This window comes from Scyliorhinus torazame, chromosome 10 (assembly GCF_047496885.1).
Source record: "Scyliorhinus torazame isolate Kashiwa2021f chromosome 10, sScyTor2.1, whole genome shotgun sequence".
Lineage (NCBI taxonomy): Eukaryota > Metazoa > Chordata > Chondrichthyes > Carcharhiniformes > Scyliorhinidae > Scyliorhinus > Scyliorhinus torazame.
In genome coordinates, this window is record NC_092716.1 from 246,937,531 (window position 1) to 246,958,865 (window position 21,335).

Sequence of the window (21,335 nt, forward strand, 5' to 3'; positions counted from 1 at the left end):
GTGTGAGTGTGCTCTCTGTGCTGTGTGAGTGTGCTCTCTGTGCTGTGTGAGTGTGCTCTCTGTGCTGTGTGAGTGTGCTCTCTGTGCTGTGTGAGTGTGTCTCTGTGCTGTGTGAGTGTGCTCTCTGTGCTGTGTGAGTGTGCAGTCTGTGCTGTGTGAGTGTGTCTCTGTGCTGTGTGAGTGTGCTCTCTGTGCTGTGTGAGTGTGCTCTCTGTGCTGTGTGAGTGTGCAGTCTGTGCTGTGTGAGTGTGCTCTCTGTGCTGTGTGAGTGTGCAGTCTGTGCTGTGTGAGTGTGCAGTCTGTGCTGTGTGAGTGTGCTCTCTGTGCTGTGTGAGTGTGCTCTCTGTGCTGTGTGAGTGTGCTCTCTGTGCTGTGTGAGTGTGCTCTCTGTGCTGTGTGAGTGTGCAGTCTGTGCTGTGTGAGTGTGCAGTCTGTGCTGTGTGAGTGTGCTCTCTGTGCTGTGTGAGTGTGCTCTCTGTGCTGTGTGAGTGTGCTCTCTGTGCTGTGTGAGTGTGCTCTCTGTGCTGTGTGAGTGTGCTGTCTGTGCTGTTTGAGTGTGCAGTCTGTGCTGTGTGAGTGTGCAGTCTGTGCTGTGTGAGTGTGCTCTCTGTGCTGTGTGAGTGCTCTCTGTGTTGTGTGAGTGTGCTCTCTGTGCTGTGTGAGTGTGCTCTCTGTGCTGTGTGAGTGTGCAGTCTGTGCTGTGTGAGTGTGCTCTCTGTGCTGTGTGAGTGTGCTCTCTGTGCTGTGTGAGTGTGCTCTCTGTGCTGTGTGAGTGTGCAGTCTGTGCTGTGTGAGTGTGCTCTCTGTGCTGTGTGAGTGTGCTCTCTGTGCTGTGTGAGTGTGCTCTCTGTGCTGTGTGAGTCTGCAGTCTGTGCTGTGTGAGTGTGTCTCTGTGCTGTGTGAGTGTGCTCTCTGTGCTGTGTGAGTGTGCTCTCTGTGCTGTGTGAGTGTGCTCTCTGTGCTGTGTGAGTGTGCAGTCTGTGCTGTGTGAGTGTGTCTCTGTGCTGTGTGAGTGTGCAGTCTGTGCTGTGTGAGTGTGCAGCCTGTGCTGTGTGAGTGTGCTCTCTGTGCTGTGTGAGTGTGCTCTCTGTGCTGTGTGAGTGTGCAGCCTGTGCTGTGTGAGTGTGCTCTCTGTGCTGTGTGAGTGTGCTCTCTGTGCTGAGTGAGTGTGCTCTCTGTGCTGTGTGAGTGTGCTCTCTGTGCTGTGTTAGTGTGCTCTCTGTGCTGTGTGAGTGTGCTCTCTGTGCTGTGTTAGTGTGCTCTCTGTGCTGTGTGAGTGTGCTCTCTGTGCTGTGTGAGTGTGCTCTCTGTGCTGTGTGAGTGTGCTCTCTGTGCTGTGTGAGTGTGCTCTCTGTGCTGTGTGAGTGTGCTCTCTGTGCTGTGTTAGTGTGCTCTCTGTGCTGTGTGAGTGTGCTCTCTGTGCTGTGTGAGTGTGCTCTCTGTGCTGTGTGAGTGTGCTCTCTGTGCTGTGTGAGTGTGCTCTCTGTGCTGTGTGAGTGTGCTCTCTGTGCTGTGTGATTGTGCTCTCTGTGCTGTGTGAGTGTGCTCTCTGTGCTGTGTGAGTGTGCTCTCTGTGCTGTGTGAGTGTGCTCTCTGTGCTGTGTGAGTGTGCAGTCTGTGCTGTGTGAGTGTGCTCTCTGTGCTGTGTGAGTGTGCAGTCTGTGCTGTGTGAGTGTGCTCTCTGTGCTGTGTGAGTGTGCTCTCTGTGCTGTGTGAGTGTGCTCTCTGTGCTGTGTGATTGTGCTCTCTGTGCTGTGTGAGTGTGCTCTCTGTGCTGTGTGATTGTGCTCTCTGTGCTGTGTGAGTGTGCTCTCTGTGCTGTGTGAGTGTGCTCTCTGTGCTGTGTGAGTGTGCTCTCTGTGCTGTGTGAGTGTGCAGTCTGTGCTGTGTGAGTGTGCTCTCTGTGCTGTGTGAGTGTGCTCTCTGTGCTGTGTGATTGAGCTCTCTGTGCTGTGTGAGTGTGCTCTCTGTGCTGTGTGAGTGTGCTCTCTGTGCTGTGTGAGTGTGCAGTCTGTGCTGTGTGAGTGTGCTCTCTGTGCTGTGTGAGTGTGCTCTCTGTGCTGTGTGAGTGTGCAGTCTGTGCTGTGTGAGTGTGCTCTCTGTGCTGTGTGAGTGTGCTCTCTGTGCTGTGTGAGTGTGCTCTCTGTGCTGTGTGAGTGTGCTCTCTGTGCTGTGTGTGTGTGCAGTCTGTGCTGTGTGAGTGTGCTCTCTGTGCTGTGTGAGTGTGCTCTCTGTGCTGTGTGAGTGTGCTCTCTGTGCTGTGTGAGTGTGCTCTCTGTGCTGTGTGAGTGTGCTCTCTGTGCTGTGTGAGTGTGCTCACTGTGCTGTGTGAGTGTGCTCTCTGTGCTGTGTGAGTGTGCTCTCTGTGCTGTGTGAGTGTGCTCTCTGTGCTGTGAGTGTGCAGTCTATGCTGTGTGAGTGTGCTCTCTGTGCTGTGTGAGTGTGCTCTCTGTGCTGTGTGATTGTGCTCTCTGTGCTGTGTGAGTGTGCTCTCTGTGCTGTGTGAGTGTGCTCACTGTGCTGTGTGAGTGTGCAGTCTGTGCTGTGTGAGTGTGCTCTCTGTGCTGTGTGAGTGTGCTCTCTGTGCTGTGTGAGTGTGCAGTCTGTGCTGTGTGAGGGTGCTCTCTGTGCTGAGTGAGTGTGCAGTCTGTGCTGTGTGATTGTGCTCTCTGTGCTGTGTGAGTGTGCTCTCTGTGCTGTGTGTGTGTGCAGTCTGTGCTGTGTGAGTGTGCTCTCTGTGCTGTGTGAGTGTGCTCTCTGTGCTGTGTGAGTGTGCTCTCTGTGCTGTGTGAGTGTGCAGTCTGTGCTGTGTGAGTGTGCAGTCTGTGCTGTGTGAGTGTGTCTCTGTGCTGTGTGAGTGTGCAGTCTGTGCTGTGTGAGTGTGCTCTCTGTGCTGTGTGAGTGTGCTCTCTGTGCTGTGTGAGTGTGCAGTCTGTGCTGTGTGAGTGTGTCTCTGTGCTGTGTGAGTGTGCAGTCTGTGCTGTGTGAGTGTGCAGTCTGTGCTGTGTGAGTGTGCTCTCTGTGCTGTGTGAGTGTGCTCTCTGTGCTGTGTGAGTGTGCAGTCTGTGCTGTGTGAGTGTGTCTCTGTGCTGTGTGAGTGTGCAGTCTGTGCTGTTTGAGTGTGCTGTGTGAGTGTGCTCTCTGTGCTGTGTGAGTGTGCAGTCTGTGCTGTGTGAGTGTGTCTCTGTGCTGTGTGAGTGTGCTCTCTGTGCTGTGTGAGTGTGCTCTCTGTGCTGTGTGAGTGTGCTCTCTGTGCTGTGTGAGTGTGCAGTCTGTGCTGTGTGAGTGTGTCTCTGTGCTGTGTGAGTGTGCAGTCTGTGCTGTGTGAGTGTGCTCTCTGTGCTGTGTGAGTGTGCTCTCTGTGCTGTGTGAGTGTGCAGTCTGTGCTGTGTGAGTGTGTCTCTGTGCTGTGTGAGTGTGCAGTCTGTGCTGTGTGAGTGTGCAGTCTGTGCTGTGTGAGTGTGCTCTCTGTGCTGTGTGAGTGTGCTCTCTGTGCTGTGTGAGTGTGCAGTCTGTGCTGTGTGAGTGTGTCTCTGTGCTGTGTGAGTGTGCAGTCTGTGCTGTTTGAGTGTGCTGTGTGAGTGTGCTCTCTGTGCTGTGTGAGTGTGCAGTCTGTGCTGAGTGAGTGTGTCTCTGTGCTGTGTGAGTGTGCAGTCTGTGCTGTGTGAGTGTGCAGTCTGTGCTGTGTGAGTGTGCTCTCTGTGCTGTGTGAGTGTGCTCTCTGTGCTGTGTGAGTGTGCTCTCTGTGCTGTGAGTCTCTGTTGTGTTCCGTGATCTTGTCTTTGCAATGATTCTACAGAATTGCTGGTGGCTTAACAAGAATGATGATTTATTGATATATAAGTGGTAAGGTAACAATCAGAATGCTATCAAGATCAAGTTATTGATTGAGTTACATGGACTCTTCTGGAAGTGATCCTATCTGCGACTGTCCCTGCTTTACGCCTTACAACCTTCTGTCGATAGCTGGATGTCACATGACTGATGTCTGATGCCTCCTTCTGGTGGGATGTCACACTGCTGAGTACATGAAATATTATCGACAGGCATATCACCACAACAGGGTAGTTGATATGGGGGACCTTAACTTTCGAAATATTGACTGGATACGCTATAGTTCGAGTACTTTAGATGGGTCTGTTTTTGTCCAATGTGTGCAGGAGGGTTTCCTGACACAATATGTAGATAGGCCAACGAGAGGCGAGGCCATATTGGATTTGGTACTGGGTAATGAACCAGGACAGGTTTTAGATTTGGAGGTAGGTGAGCACTTTGGTGATAGTGACCACAATTCGATTAAGTTTACTTTAGTGATGGAAAGGGATAGGTATATATGCAGGGCAAGAGTTATATCTGGGGGAAAGGCAATTATGATGCGATGAGGCAAGACGTAGGATGCATCGGATGGTGAGGAAAACTACAGGGGATGGGCACAATGGAAATGTGGAGCTTGTTCAAGGGACAGGTACTGCGTATCCTTGATAAGTATGTACCTGTCAGGCAGGGAGGAAGTTGTCGAGCAAGGGAACCGTGGTTTACTAAAGCAGTCAAAACACTTGTCAAGAGGAAGAAGGAGGCTTATGTAAAGTTGAGACATGAAGGTTTAGTTAGGGCGCTCGAGAGTTACAAGTTAGCTTGGAAGGACCTAAAGAGAGAGCTAAGAAGAGCCTGGAGGGGACATGAGAAGTCTTTGGCAGGTAGGATCAAGGATAACGCTAAAGCTTTCGAGATATGTCAGGAATAAATGAATGACTAGGGTAAGAGTAGGGCCAGTCAAGGACAGGAGTGGGAAGTTGTGCTTGGAGTCCGAGGAGATAGGAGAGGTGCTAAATGAATATTTTTCGTCAGTATTCACACAGGAAAAAGACAATGTTGTCGAGGAGAATACTGAGATTCAGGCTACTAGACTAGAAGGGCTTGAGGTTCATAAGGAGGAGGTGTTAGCAATTCTGGAAATTGTGAAAATAGATAAGTCCCCTGGGCCGGATGGGATTTATCCTAGGATTCTCTGGGAAGCTAGGGAGGAGATTGCTGAGCCTTTGGCTTTAATCTTTAAGTCATCTTTGTCTACAGGAATAGTGCCAGAATACTGGAGGATAGCAAATGTTGTCCCCTTGTTCAAGAAGGGGAGTACAGACAACCCCGGTAACTATAGACCAGTGAGCCTTACTTCTGTTGTGGGCAAAATCTTGGAAAGGTTTATAAGAGATAGGATGTATAATCATCTGGAAAGGAATAATTTGATTAGAGATAGTCAACACGGTTTTGTGAAGGGTAGGTCGTGCCTCACAAACCTTATTGAGTTCTTTGAGAAGGTGACCAAACAGGTGGATGAGGGTAAAGCAATTGATGTGGTGTATATGGATTTCAGTAAAGCGTTTGATAAGGTTCACCACTGTAGGCTACTGCAGAAAATATGGTGGCATGGATCAGAAATTGGCTAGCTGGAAGAAGACAAAGGATGGTGGTTGATGGGAAATGTTCAGACTGGAGTCCAGTTACTAGTGGTGTACCACAAGGATCTGTTTTGGGGCCATTGCTGTTTGTCATTTTTATAAATGACCTGGAGGAGGGGGTAGAAGGATGGGAGAGTAATTTTGCAGATGACACTAAAGTCGGTGGAGTTGTGGACAGTGCGGAAGGATGTTACAAGTTACAGAGGGACATAGATCAGCTGCAGTGCTGGGCTGAGAGGTGGCAAATTGAGTTTAATGCAAAAAAAGTGTGAGGTGATTCATTTTGGAAGGAATAACAGGAAGACAGAGTACTGGGCTAATGGTAAGATTCTTGGCAGTGTGGATGAGCAGAGAGATCTCGGTGTCCATGTACATAGATCCCTGAAAGTTGCCACCCAGGTTGAGAGGGTTGTTAAGAAGGCGTTCGGTATGTTAGTTTTTATTGGTAGAGGGATTGAGTTTCGGAGCCATGAGGTCATGTTGCAGCTGTACAAAACTCTGGTGCAGCCGCATTTGGAGTATTGCGTGCAATTCTGGTCACCGCATTATAGGAAGGATGTGGAAGCATTGGAAAGGGTGCAGAGGAGATTTACCAGAATGTTGCCTGGTATGGAGGGAAGATCTTATGAGGAAAGGCTGAGGGACTTGAGGCTGTTTTCGTTAGAGAGAAGAAGGTTAAGAGGTGACTTAATTGAGGCATACAAGATGATCAGAGGATTGGATAGGGTGGACAGTGAGAGCCTTTTTCCTCGGATGGTGATGTCTAGCACGAGGGGACATAGCTTTAAATTGAGGGGAGATAGATATAGGACAGATGTCAGGGGTAGGTTCTTTACTCGGAGAGTAGTAAGGAATGCCCTGCCTGCAACAGTAGTGGACTCGCCAACACTAAGGGCATTCAAATGGTCATTGGATAGACATATGGATGATAAGGGAATAGTGTAGATGGGCTTTAGAGTGGTTTCACAGGTTGGCGCAACATCGAGGGCCGAAGGGCCTGTACTGCACTGTAATGTTCTATGTTCTAATGTTCTATGTTCTATCCCCCTTCCTTTGGAGATATAGATATTTATGTACAAACATGATTAATATCTTTACTTTGCACATTTGCTTGGTATAAACAAATGTAACTCGTGTGTCCATGGACATGGTATGCCTGCTGGGTGTATGCCCTTTGCCCACAGCTCTTTGAACCTCCATCACGGGATCAACCTGCTGGTCGCTTGGGCTGCTTCCAGTCTTTTTGGTTTGTGTGCCGGTCTCTACCTTCATACCCTTTTGACGCGGTGCTCTTTGATGGCATGCGTTCCTGTTGGCCACACCTGCGTCACACGCTTTTTCTTTCTGTGTTTCTTCACAAGACGTTGTTTTCTGCTGCTGCTTCCTTCTATATTCTCTGTCTCCGGCTTGTCGGTCACATCATTGACATCTTCTCCTTTAGTTTCATCAGAGGGATGTCCTGCCTCTGCCACTTTCCTTCTCTTCCTCTTTTTTGTTTTGATGATTCTTTGGCGAGTGCTTCTCTTTTTGCGTTGGGGTTTGGCCACTCCTGTCTTATGGCTGGTCTGCACCTTGTGTACAGCAGTGTGTGGATTATCAGTTGGGACTTCTCATGCCGGCGTGCTTCCGAGGGGCTGTGTAGTCACGACCAAGTCTGTGCCTTCAACTGGAGGTTGCAGAGCCTCACTCTGGTGCCTGGGTGGAAGCCACATCTATAACCTCGGCTGTCCCTTCCTGGTTTGTTGGAACATCTATTGGTGGCTCCTTATCACTGGAGATTATTATAAAACCGTTCTCAGGTCTTACCGATCCGGGCGATGGATCATCCTGGTCCTGCATTAGTATGTACATGTGATCTGTCGAGCTACTTAGCAATATGGCCATCAGCTCCTCTAACTCATCTTCCAGTGGAGTAACCTCAAGTATCAGGGAGTCGACTTTTCCGGAATCTTTTCAGATGCCTGAGATGAATCACCATGTGCCTCTGGAGCCAGTTTCTCCAAGATTGGTACGATGTCTCCCGTTATTAGCTTATTCGAGTCCTGTTGCCCCAAGGTGTAGACTACTGCAATCTCAGTTTCATTTCGGAGTGCGCCATCACAGGATTTTTGCACTGCTCAGTGTCCTGCGTATTCTGGACATCCCTTCTGACCATCACATCATTCCTACCAGTGCACCGCTTCACGGGCTCCTTCATCTAGCTCGCCATTACTCCCGGGAAGCAGGTTTCCCAGCATTTAATAGTCGTCTTCATCTGGCTCACCTTCCACGTCTTTACTCTCTGCATCGTCGTTGTAGTCACCATATATGTCATCTTAGTATTCATTACTGGAGTCAGTATCTGCTGCAAAAAACTTCTTTAAAAGACTACATTGCACACGGAATTATGTGCTCGCGCAGGAGGCAATCAGTTTCAAAGTCAGCATTGGCTTTTGCTGCAGCACTTTTGTTTAACATTCCACGCTGTGGAATTTCAGGAGGATTGAAGAAATTGAAGAATGAGTCATTTGGTAGTTTTTGTAATTGTTTTGCGAGAACGCTGACACTTCTACTGCGGTTTCTTTTTCACGGTTTTCAACATGACATTTGTTTCCTTTCGTCCAGCTGATCTGGCAGGCTGTGCACCCCATGATTTCTAGTTCGTCAAAGAATGAAGATTCAAGCTTGTCAGGCTGCCATTGCAGTTGGTATACTTTCGTAATTACCGCATTTGTCAATTACTCATTAGGCTCGAACTTAAACTCCAGAGTGAAGCTCATCGGTTGTTCTCACTCTGAACATTTAACGTTCACATCCGTGGATGCTTTAATATGGGCTCAGCATACTCCTGTATCATGCCACTGGGTGTTACAACCTTCTTGAAGACTGTTAACCAGAAATCTGAAATTCCATTTGGCTCTTCCATCTCTTCATCTGATTTGTTGCCCTCCGCCTGGATTTACGCTGGATCCTCATCGAATGACTGCACTTTCATATGTTGCTGGCATTTGTGGAGCTCAGCTAGCCACACGCAGTCTGGAACATACAGCCGCTCAATTAGGTTCAGAGATTCACATGCATCCGCTCCTCTGATGGACTTGGTTTTCATGTCCACAATACAAAACGGTAACACGTCCATTGTGTCTTGCATGCTTCACTCAAGAACCAAAAGGGCAATAATCTCCGGAGTACCACCTGAGCCACGAGCTAATTGGCACAGGGTCATTGATGCACGATCAATTGCACAAAGACTAAAGTTGGGTACAACTGTGGCTTTATTGCAGTCAGATGCGTGGCCTCCTGCTGCAGCTGGCGAAATGGCAGGGCACTGGAGGTCATGCATATTTATACAGTTCTCCGTGGGCGGAGCCAGCCGGCAGGAGCTACCGGCGAACCTGTAGTGCAGGTCCTACCTTACATCTCCTATTACAGTGGTTCACCGCAGTCAGTAAGATGAAAAAGGTAAATGCCTGGTTCAAAGGTTGGTGTGGGAGAAATGGGTTTGAATTCATGGGACATTGGCACCAGTACTGGGAAAGGAGGGAGCTGTCCCGATGGGACGGTCTTGACCTGAATCATGCTGAGAGTCCTGGCGAATCACACAACTGGGCTGTAGATAGGGCTTTAAACTGAAGAGCTGGTGGGAGGGTTCAGTTGTACGGAAAATTAGACAATCAAAGTTAAAGGAGAAGGTTAATGATGAGGACTTTAAATTTGTTCAAAGATTCAGGGGATCAGGAGTGGTTTGTAAAGTTTGCAGAATAAGTAATAGAACAGAACGTATGGAAAGCGACCGGAATCTAACTTCAGGCACAGCAGATAAGGGGACAAATATGAGAAGGGGGAAGGTCAACAAAGGACTGAGGGTGCTGTACCTAAATGCGTGCAGTATACAAAACAAGGTAAATCAGCTTGTAGCACACACTGAAATTGGCGGGTACGATATTGTGGGCATCACAGAGACGTGGCTGCAAGGGGATCAGGGCTGGGATCTAAATATCCAAGGATATGTGTCCTATCGAAAGGACAGGCAGATGGGCAGAGGGGACGGCGTTGATTTGTGAGTACGAAATGAAATTAAATCGATAGCACAAAGCGAAAAAGGATCAGAAGGCATAGAATTTGTGTGGGTAGAGTTGAGGAATCGCAAAGGAAAAAAAACCCTGATGGGAGTTGTGTACAGGCCGCCTAGCCGTAGTCAGGATGTGGGGCAGAAAATAAATCAGGAGATAGAAAAGGCAGAAAAGAAAGACAGTATTACAATAATCATGGGGGATTTCAACATGCAGGTGGACTGGGAAAACCAGGTTGGTAGTGGATCCCAAGAAATGGAGTTTGCGGAATGTTTACGAGGTGTTGTTTTGGAGCAGCTTGTGACAGAGCCGACTACGGAACAGGTAATTCTGGATTTGGTGAGGCAGGGCTGATTAGGGAACTTAAGGTGAAGGAACCCTTAGGGAGCAGTGACCACAATATGATTGAATTTACCCTGTGGTTTGAGAGGGAGAAGCTGCAATCAGATGTAACGGTATTACAATTAAATAAGGGTAACTACAAAGACATGAGGGAGGCGCTGGCCAGAGTTGATTGGAAAAGGAGCCCAGCAGGGATACAATGGAACAGCAATGGCAGGAGTTTTTGAGGGTTATTCAGGAGGCACAACAGAAATTCATCCCAAGGGGGAGGAAACATGCTAAGGGGAGGACAAGGCAATCGTGGCTGATGAGGGAAGTCAGGGACAGCATAAAAGCAAAAGAAAAAGCATACAAAGTGGCGATGATTAGTGGGAAGCCAGAGGATTTGGAAGCCTTTAAAAATGTGCAGAGAACAACTAAAAAAAGCAATAAGGGGGGAGAAGATGAAATATGACTGTAAGCTAGCTAGTAATATAAAAGAAGATTGCAATGGTTTTTTCTGATAAATAAAAGGTAAGAGAGAGGCAAGAATGAACATTGGACCACTGGAAAATGTGGCTGGAGAAGTAATAACAGGAAACAAAGAAATGGCAGAGGAACTGGATAGTTACTTTACATCAGTCTTCACCGTGGAAGACACCAGTGGGATACCAGAACTCCAGGAGTATCAGGGGACAGAGGTGAGTGCAGTAATCATCAATAAGGAGAAAGTGCTGGAGAAGCTGAAAGGTCAGAAAGTGGGTAAATCACCTGGACCGGATGGACTCCACCCGGGGCTCTGAAGAGATAGTTGAGGAGATTATGGAGACATTAATGGTGATCTTTGGGAATCACTGGAGGCAGGAAGAATCCCAGAGGACTGGAAAATTGTTAATGTAACACCACTGTTTAAGAAGGGAGAGAGGCAGAAGACAGGAAATTATAGGCCTGTTAGCCTGACTTTGGTCATTGGTAAGATTTTAGAGTCCATTATTTAAGGATAAGATTGCGGAGTATTTGGAAGTGCATGGTAAAATAGGACCGAGTCAGCATTGGTTTGTGAAGGGGAGGTCATGTCTGAGATATCTGTTAGAATTCTTTGAGGAGGTAACAAGAAGTTAGACAAAGGAGAACACGTGGACATGATTTACTTAGATTTCCAGAAGGCCTTTGACAAGGTGCCGTACAGCAGACTGCTTATTAAGATATGAACCTATGGTGTTCGGGGTAAGATACTTGAATGGTTAGAGGATTGGCTGACTGGAAGAAGACAGAGAGTGGGGATAAAGGGGTATTTTTCAGGATGGCAGCCGGTGACTAGTGGTGTGCCTCAGGGGTCAGCGCTTGGACACGGCAGCACAGTGGTTAGCACAGTTGCTTCCCAGCTCCAGGGTCCCAGGTTCGGTTCCCAGCTTAGGTCACTGTCTGTGCAGAGTCTGCACGTTCTCCCCGTGTCTGCGTGGGTTTCCTCCGGGTGCTCCGGTGTCCTTCCACAGTCCAAAGATGCACAGCTTAGGTGGATTGGCCACGTTAAATTGCCCTTAGTGTCCAATAAAACAAAAATGTTAGGTGGGGTTACTGGGTTATAGGGATAGAGTGGAGGTGTGGGCTTAAGTAGGGTGCCCTTTCCAAGGGCCGGTACAGACGCAATGGACCGAATGGCCTCCTTCTTCTGCACTGTAAATTCTCTGATTTGTCTATTCACAATATACATTAACGAGCTGGGAGAAGGAACTGAGGGTGCTGTTGCAAAGTTTGCAGATGGTACAAAGATCTGCAGAGGGACAAATAGTATTGAGGAAGTGGGGAGGCTGGAGGACTTGGACAGGGCTAGGAGAGTGGGCAAAGAAGTGGCAGATGGAATACAATGTGGAAAAGTGTGAGGTTATGCACTTTGATAGGAAGGATAGAGGCATAGACTATTTTCCAAATGGGGAAAGGCTTCTGGAATCTGAAGCACAAAGTGACTTGGGAGTCCTAGTTCAGGATTCTCTTAATGTTAGCGTGTAGGTTCGGCCGGCAGTTAGGAAGGCAAATACAATGTTCGCATTCATTTCGAGAGGGCTAGAATACAAGAGCAGGGTTGTACTGCTGAGGCTGTATAAGGCTCTGGTCAGACCCCATTTGGAACATTATGAGCAGTTTTGGGCCCCTTCTAAGGAAGGGTGTGTTTGCCTTGGTGAGGGTCCAGTGGGGGTTCACAAGAATGATCCCTGGAATGAAGGGTTTATCATATAAGGAGCTGTGAGAACTCGGTCTGTGCTCAATGAGTTTAGAAGGATGAAGGGGAATCTCATTGAAGCTTACAAAATATTGAGAGGCCTAGATAGAGTGGATCCGAAGATGTTTCCACTAGAACCTAAGGGCACCACCTCAGACTGAAGGGACTGAGGTGAGGAGGAATTTCTTCAGCCAGAGGGTGGTGAATCTGTGGAACTCTTTGCTGCTGAAGGCTGTGGAAGCCAAGTCACAGTGTCTTTCAGACAGAGATAGATAGATTCTTAATTAATAAGCGGATCAGGGAGAAGGCAGGAGAATGGGGATGAGAAACATATTAGGCATGATTGAATGGGCTGAATGACTTAATTCTTCTCCTACATCCTCTGGTCTCAGCCAACGTGCGGGTGGCACTGGTGTTGTTGCATTACCCTGCAGGCTGTGCCTGAGTTCCAGTCTCAGGGAGAGGGGATGCAGATTGGCTGGTCACCCCCAGGGTCTCCTGCAGATCATCCTCCCTCCCGATGCTCAAGGGCCCCTGTGTTACTCCATGGGCTGGAGGGGCAGCTGGCATGAGCTCCAGAAGCCTCACCATCATATGGCACTGCCAGTCCTGGAGGCCCATCATTGCCTGCACCATACAATTCAAACCCTCAGCTTTGGTCCTTAGGGACAGAACCATGCTTTGGACATCTCCGGCCATGGATATAGCTTTGAGCCCCAGGCTTTCCTATCTTCCCTTGCAGTGTGGGCCTGGGTGCCACGCATCCCCGGCACCATCTCCTGCGACAGAAGGCTTTGGGACTCCTCCATTCGGCCTTGCAGTCGCAAGGAGCGGTGTTGACAACCTCTCCCTCTATACCCAGCTCTTCCTTCACATCTCGGGAAGCTGAGGGACAAACGTGCCCAGAGGCATGGAAACTGGCTGGGGCACAGCTGAGTCCTGGAATCTGGCAGACCTCCAATTGTCCGATCCCTGGAATGTTCCGGCAGGTCCGTGAGTCGGGAGACCACACGGGGTGCAATCTGGTGGGAAAATCACACCTGTGAAATTAAACACATTTAAAGCTATACCTTATTTCTAATGTTTACCAATACAGATCTAATTCCCTTAAAACTACCTTTGTTTTCCTAACATAGGGCTCACTCCTCAACAGGAGTCATGATGTTCAGCTCCGGTATCCCACCGCCCGTCTTCTCTCAGCTCCCGGTGGTTGTGAGCAAGCTTATCCTGCAGGATCACAAATGGGGGTGATGTTAGCGGGCTGCTCGGTGGGTCAGGTGTCGATGAAACCTGGCTTGCGTTGGCATAGCGCGAGAGCAGGGAGCGGTGAGGAGAGAGGTCCCAAGGGCTGTGAGGAAGCTTGTGCGAGCTTCGGTGCTGGGTGGCAGAATGTAGCGTCGAGGTGACATTGCGAGGGATGACAGCAAAGTGGAGTGTTGAGGGACTACAGGGAACAGTTACCCTGGCGGTACGCAGTGCGTCGTGCATCTATTTGCGGCTTTGCGTCCCCATTCTCTCGCGGACTGTGCTGGCACTCCTCACTGCTGCCACTGTCTCCCAGACTGGGTTTGTGATCTTGTTGCAGGGTCTCCTGCCCAGCCTAAGTTTGGATTGATCCCCTTCCCTCCTGTCTGACGTGAAGCAGATGGGTGAGGGCCTCCTCCCTGCAGCAGGAAGCAGGCTTCCTCGCCGCCATTCTCCTGGCTTGACTGAGTGCGGTGGAGATGACCCCTGGGGTGGGAGAAACAGACACTTCGCTCCAGAGGCACATCATTTTTCACGTGGGGAATTTTTTTTTCTATCTGCCTAAAAATTGCGGTCTGGATCGTGCTACTCGGGCTGGATTCGCACAGGCCTTCATGCCGGAACTGACTCTTAACCAAATTCCCGGAAAATTCCGACCCAGATGTTAATGCGATTTGGGAGTAAGAACAGAAAATGCCCGAAATACTCAGCAGGTCAGGCAGCATGTGTGGAGAGAGACAGCGAGTTGACATTTCGGGTTAACAACCCTTCACCCTTCTGCTTTAACATTGGCTCTGACTGCTGGTATTCGGATGTCCTTTAACTACTAATTGTGTTCCAAGAATACCTCCTTTTGTCATATGTGCTTTAATATACATCTGTGTTTACAATGGAGTGCAGACAGGCAGTGATTGACACACAGGATGACCAGTAAGCACACAGAACAGAGCAGCCAATCACCAGACAGGACACGACCACTATAAAGCCAGAGGGCACCAGTTTCCCGCGCTCTCTCGGGACCCAGCCTCTGAGACAGTCAGAGTTATTGAGCTGGCCAGTGCAAACACCTTGTGGTAGCTAGTAAATCTGTTTAGGCTAGTATCAGGTCTCCAGTCAAGTCAGCATAGTGTCAACCCACAGTTGAACATGTATAATAGTTTAGATGTTAAATAAAATCGTGTTGCATCTTATCAAGTATTGGAGGTCTGTCTCTCGCTACACTGTCTCAAGTGCAGTCCACGTCGACCCAGCCTACCCAACACAGCAATATGTTCTCTTGACCCAACAGGGCGCTTGATCACATTAATCTGAGTTACAGAAGGTTCCGGAGACATGTAGGCACCCAAATACAGTACTGCTAAAATACTTGGTAGCAAAAATATGTTTACATCTCAAAATGTGTCTCACTTTAATTTTATACTGCAATGAAAATGCGGTCGAATTTTTCCTCAGGAATCTAATTCCGTCAGGCTGATTTTTTACATTTTTCTTCAACGAAACACAGGGCCTATAGATAGTCAGTAGATATATTAAGATGATGACAATACTGACGTCGCTGAGCTATCTTAGGCATATGGCAAGTGCTGTCGTAGAACCTACTGTATTATTCACTATAACCAGTAGTCCTACGTTCAGTCTGAAACATTTTTTACATTTATTTTGGGTCAATTGGTTCGGTCCATTTCCTCCTGCTGACAGGTGAAGTGTGGATTTTTTTTTTTTTCCTTCTTGAGTCCCATCGCGCTGACCATCCCGGATTGACAAGCAGCTTTGCGATCTAAACACCCATTGCCCGAAAGAAAGAGCTGGTCAGATCTGTACATTTCTCTTGCACCTTCATTAGCAGCTGCTCGGCAGCGATGGGTACTTTTGGTGATGGGTTGTCGAGGGCGAGCCGTGAAGGGAAATGATATTTGTCTGGGATTGGGAAGCAAATGAGTTGAGAGGGGGTTGTGAGCTGCAACTGGGAAAGCAGCCAAGGCTTTCGAAAAACCAGGAAACTTGGGTTATCGAGAGGAAGATCTGCATAACTCTAGTAAATAAACATTAGTAGGGTTTAATTTAGACCCACAGCTGCTTAATTTCGTGCACTAAAATATTAATAATAAATTGTCAAAGCCAGAAGCATTTGCTGCTCTCAAATGCACTTCTTTAACTCATTCAGTGCTGGAGATACCATTTGGTGTCAGTCCGATCTCCCATTGGGAACACACCATATGGGTCTGATTCTCTATCTTGCAGCTGACAGAAAAGCAGGGATGTGACAAATTTGCATTGAAGCACATGGAAGCGTTGGTGTTTTAGCACCACAACTGTTTTTGAAAGTCAACACAGGGCTAATTTTGGAACAACTAAATTAAGACCACGTTTATGATGGCGCACACCTGGTATCGCGCCACTACTTCCTTCTCTTTTTTTTTTATTGTTGGAAAAAAAACAGACAAGTATTCCCAACCTTCGAGAGCTCAGAAAAGTACTGTATTTGATTGCACTTTGACGTTGATCTACCTATTTCTTTGCGGCTGTTCGGAAGAAGCTTTCATCCAGAAGTCCAGTTTGGGTTAGCATCAAAATCCCAAAGGTGAAACTGCACTGTTCTAATCTACTACCCTCGGTACTTTTAAAATGAATAAATAATATCGAACCAGGAGAATCACAACCAGTGAAACATAGCCATTCCTCCATGCATGCAATTAGAAGGAACAAACTTGCTTTTATCTATCCCGCCTTCCCTTGCAACTACAGAAGGTGCAACACCTGCCCCTTTACCTCATCCCTCTAACCTTTACTACCCCTTTAACACATTCTGACATCTTTGATGCAATCTCTTCTAACTCCCACTAATCACTGACATTCCATTCTATTCCAGCTGCTCCACCCTCTCTCGTACGGTATATAATCCAACACTGCTCCCTCTCTTTAACTCTGAAGAAGATTCATACGGACATGAAACATTCACCTGTTTCCTCCCCCTACAGATGTTGCCAGAACCTCTGGGTTTTTTCAGCATTTTCGGTCTTTGTTTATCTATCTCATGTCAGTTCCGCAAAAACAGAAACCGTCATTGAAGCACTTTTGAAGTGTTGTAATGTGGAAAACACAGCAGCCAATCATCACCCAGAAAGGTATAACAGGCAACAGCATTCCTAGCCTTTGACCTGCCCTGGTAGCTATAGTACTTTATGGGTAGTCCAGTTCAGTTTCTGATCAACGGTAAACTTCAGGATGTTGATTGTGAGGGATTCGGTAGCATAGTGGTTAGCACAGTTTCTTCACAGCTCCAGGGTCCCAGGTTTGATTCCCGGCCTGTGTCACTGTCTGTGCGGAGTCTGCACGTTCTCCCCGTGTCTGCGTGGGTTTCCTCCGGGTGCTCTGGTTTCCTCCCACAGTCCAAAGATGTGCGGGTTAGGTGGATTGGCCATACTAAATTGCTCTTAGTGTCCAAAAAGGTTAAGTGGGGTTACTGGGTTACGGGGATAGGGTGGAGGTGTGGGCTTGGATAGGGTGCTCTTTCCAAGGGCCAGTGCAGACTCTATGGGCTGATGGCCTCCTTCTGCCCTGTAAATTCTATGATTCAGTGATGGTAATACCACTGAATGTCAAGGGTCAATGATTAGGAGATCTCTTGTAGGAGATGGTCATTGTCTGGCACTTTTGTGATGCGAATGTAACTTTCCACTTGTCAGCCCAAGTCTGGATATTGCTGCATTTGGACATGGACTGCTTCATTATCTGAGGGGTTGCGAATGGTTACTGAACATTGTGCAGTCATCCGCAAACATCCCCACTTCTGATCTTATTATGGAAGGAAGGCCATTGATGAAGCAACTGAAGGTGGTTGGGCCCAGGACACTACCCTGAAGAACTCCTGAAATAATGTCCAGGAGCTATCAACATCTACTCTATCTACAATGGTCTTAAGGTTCACATGGCCCTGACTTCACTCAATCCACTTGAACCAGTCCTGCAGAATCAGAGATTGAGAGTACAGTCTGTCTGGTCCGATCGATGCTGTCAGCAGTAAGGGATTATGGGCACCAGGACCTCTCGCGATAATTTGTGGCCATGGCGGCCCAGCTAAATCCCGCCCACAGCCTTTTTGTATCCCGACCAAAGCATGGCGGCACCTGCACTAAAACTTGCTTGTCCAAATTTATCATCATACATGATATTTGAAATGGCTTTAATTTTGAGTGTGCGTGACTGGTACAAATTCAGCATATTTAAGTACATAGCAGTTTAAGCAAGTGAAAGTATTCCATGTGTGACGCAAGCGTTTTGAGACACGATAATGGCTGCAGCCAATTTCTCAACATGTGGAAAACATCTTGTACCAACAGTGGTCCAGTCATTCGGGAACATCTGATCAGGTTTATTTGAAAAGACTGTCTATTAGGCAGCTCCAGCTCGCATTGTCTCGAAGCAGGCAACTACATGTAAAGTTCAGAAGAAGTGTCCTAGTGGACTCTGTGGTGATATACGTCACTGTAAGTACACAAAGGGTTAATGTACATACACTACACCTAGCTAGACACTTGAGGGAACACCAGAGACATGGCACACAGGCAGTCAGCCAATAGGTCAGTAAGATAGGACACGACCAATGGGCATTCACGATACACACAGAGGTGACACTACCACAAGGGGGCATTACATCAACCCATAAAAAAGGTCATATCACACATGCTCAGTCCCTTTCCAGTGGAGACACTCAGTGAGTACAGACACAGGGTTGACTGAACATCACACCCACCACGTGGATTGCAGCAGACTGGTTCGTCAGTCTGAGTAGCTATAGCAGGATTAACAGTAGCGTCGAATCCAAGTAGGAGAATTGTTAATAGCTTAATAAATGTGTTAAAGCTATCTCCAAGGCTGAACCTTCCTTTGTCACAGTGCACATCAAGGAAGCAGCTTATGCTACGACAAGAGCATAACAAAACAGACTCGAAACGTTAACTCTGTTTCTCTGGGAGGGGTTTACCGATCAACCCGCCGTTGTCAATGGGATTTCCCGTTAACTGCACCCCTCGTCGCCGGAAATTCTTGCGCTGGCGTGGGACCGGAACTGCCGGTAAATCCTGCCCGCTGTCACTATGGATGCTGCCAGACCTGCTGACCTTCTCCAGCAGTTCCTGCTTTTATTTCAGATTTCCAGAACCTGCAATAAAAACAAACCTGGGCAACTGAAGCATTGTCAGAAAAAGCAGCTATAGATTCCAGGTACCTTTCTTGTAATTTTCATCCAGGTTTTCCCATCGTAATAATGGGCGGGATTCTCCGTCAGCCGTGCCGAAATCGGGAAAGGCGCTTGGGCGGAGAATCGGTTCCGACGCCGAAATCGCGGCCGGCACAGATTTGACACCAAATCGCAATGCTCCAGCACCTCGACAGCGGTGTCAATGCGCACCACAACGCACGTATAGTAAACACTGTTTGCATGGCTCGACCCGGTATTCTCCGGGGCCTCCGCTATTCTCCGCCTCCGATGGGCCGAGTTCCCGACGGCGCGGTTCACTTGTGCTTTTATAAACCGTGAAACTGGCGGCTGCTGAGGGAGAGAGGGGGTTTGCTGACAGTTCTGCCGGCTGGGAGATTTCTTGCAGGGCCGGGGGGAGTAGCAGGGCGCTAGCCAGGAGGTGGGCTATGGGGTCGGAGTGGGCAAGCGTGGAACACCATTGCCGCAACTGGCAAGGCAGCCATGCAGCTGCGCACGCCGCTATCAGCCCACTTTGAACTTAGGGCCATGGGTCGTATTGGTGTCCCCCTCAGGTGCCCTCTGGCCTCAGCTGTGTCTCAGCTGTATGGGCGCGCTGCAGCACAACCAGTGCCACCTTGTTGGCTGGGATGAGTGTGTGTGGGGAGTGTAATGTGTATGTGCGGCTGCAGCTTGTCAGCCTCCTGAGTGTCAATCACGGACCCGGCGAATCCCCCACCATTTTCCATTGGAATCGATTGTGTTCCACGCGGAGCCGGTCTACCCCCGTTGCCGTCAATACATAGCCTCAGAAATGGAGAATCCCGCCTAATGTGTTTTTTAAAGATCTGGGTTCAAGGCTGGTTGGGAGGATTTTACCATCCGGTGAATAATTTTACAAGGTCATTTTATTTTGCTCAGTGCAAGGTAAAAAAGGTGCAAGCAAGCCGATGATTGGCGAGGATAGAATTTCATCACGTCTAGTTGTTTAAATTTATCCATTGTAATTATTTTTTTAAATTAGCACATTAGGAATTCAGACGGAGCAGCTTCAACATCTGTTGCAGTTTAAAGGTGTCACAATGGCTTTAAAATAGCAGTTTGGCAACAAAACGTTTAAAGCCAACATTCAGGAATTGAGCCTATTTCTAAATCCCCCAGTGAGGCAGTAATGGAAGAATCATTCCAAAGGCATAACTAAAAAGACAGAAAATTTGGACGCAAGTTACAAAAGCTATATTCACATATCAAAGAGAGTTGTATTTCGTGGATTGTCCATTTTAGTTGTTAAAAGTATCATTCGCCCCTATACATTGGATAGTCAGAGGCTTTTCCCCAGGGTAGATGGGTCAATAGGATGGGAATAGAGGGATACGGGCCCAGGAAGTGTAGAAGATTGTAGTTTAGTCGGGCAGCATGGTCGGCACGGGCTTGGAGGGCCGAAGGGCCTGTTCCTGTGCTGTACTTTTCTTTGTTCTTCGTTCACCGCTTCGCCTCACACAGAATACACCCAGTTCACCCAGAAAATATTCCATGGAGCCAGGTGTATTGTTAAAGTTTTATTCTATTCCACAGTGTACTGGGAGCTGGACCATGTTGTAAAATGGAAAAGTCTGTTTCATTCCAACCTATAATCAGCCCCCAGTCCCAAAACATTGCACAGTACAGTAATTTATTCCTAAATTAAAGACACATTGAGTGTTACTGGCTTCCTTTGCACGAACATTTAGTTAACCTGTACTGAAGTTTCAATCGGATATGTAAGGTTTGGTGGCTTTCTGGTATTAGAGAACAATAAGATTCCCGCCATGGGGAAAATTTGTTCTTTTAATCTTCCAATTTCACGTACAAGTTGCTGACACCGATTTCTCGAACGAATCCTAAAACGTGGAAATGAGTGGCAACAACATGCGGATCTCACGTAAGTGACACGGATGCTATGATACAAATGGAGCCAGCTATCTTCGTCGTGGAGGAAACTGCCAACCTGCACACGTTCAGATGACCAGGTTTAATCGTAATGGTCCTGGCGAGCACAGTGATCTTGCATGTTGGAGTTTCAATTGTTTATTCTGTGGAGTGGAAGCAAACAGGGTCACGCTTGTGACTGTGGAAGAAATTGGTCCGCATTGCACGTGTTTGGAAAATTGGGATGAACATAATCAGATTTGCACCCCAAGAATACTTGAAACCCATCCAAAAAGTGTGATTAACTTGGAGGCAGATAACCTGAAAACACAGCATTGTCCCATGTGGGTGAAAATGTCTTCAACTAAAACAAATATTAAAAGCAACAGGTTCATATGCATTCAGGGGTCTAATCAGAGTTTACTACCTTAAGCCACAATTCTATCATTTTGAGAGCCGGATTTTCTGATGGATCTTCCTCTGGTTATGGAATCCCTACAGGGCAAAAGGAGGCCATTCGGCCCATCGAGTCTGCACCGACCCTTGGAAAGAGCACCCTGCCTAGGCCCACACCCCACCCGAACCCTGCCTAACCTTTGGAACTAAGGGCAATTTAGCATGGCCAATCCACCTAACCTGCACATCTTTGGACTGTGGGAGGAAACCGGAGCACCCGGAGGAAACCCACGCAGATACAGGGAGAACGTGCAGACCTTCCGTACAGACAGTGACTGAAATTGAACCAGGGTCCCTGGCGCCGTGAGGCAGCAGTGCTAACCACTGTGCCATCATGCCGCCAGCCTCTATGGTATTTTGCATGGCTCGCCCATCCCACCACCAGGGAACCCACCTGGAAAATCCCACCAGCGGGGAAGGACTAGAAAATCCCACGTACCCGAACACCCCAACATAAATCTGATTGCACAAAGTAGGGT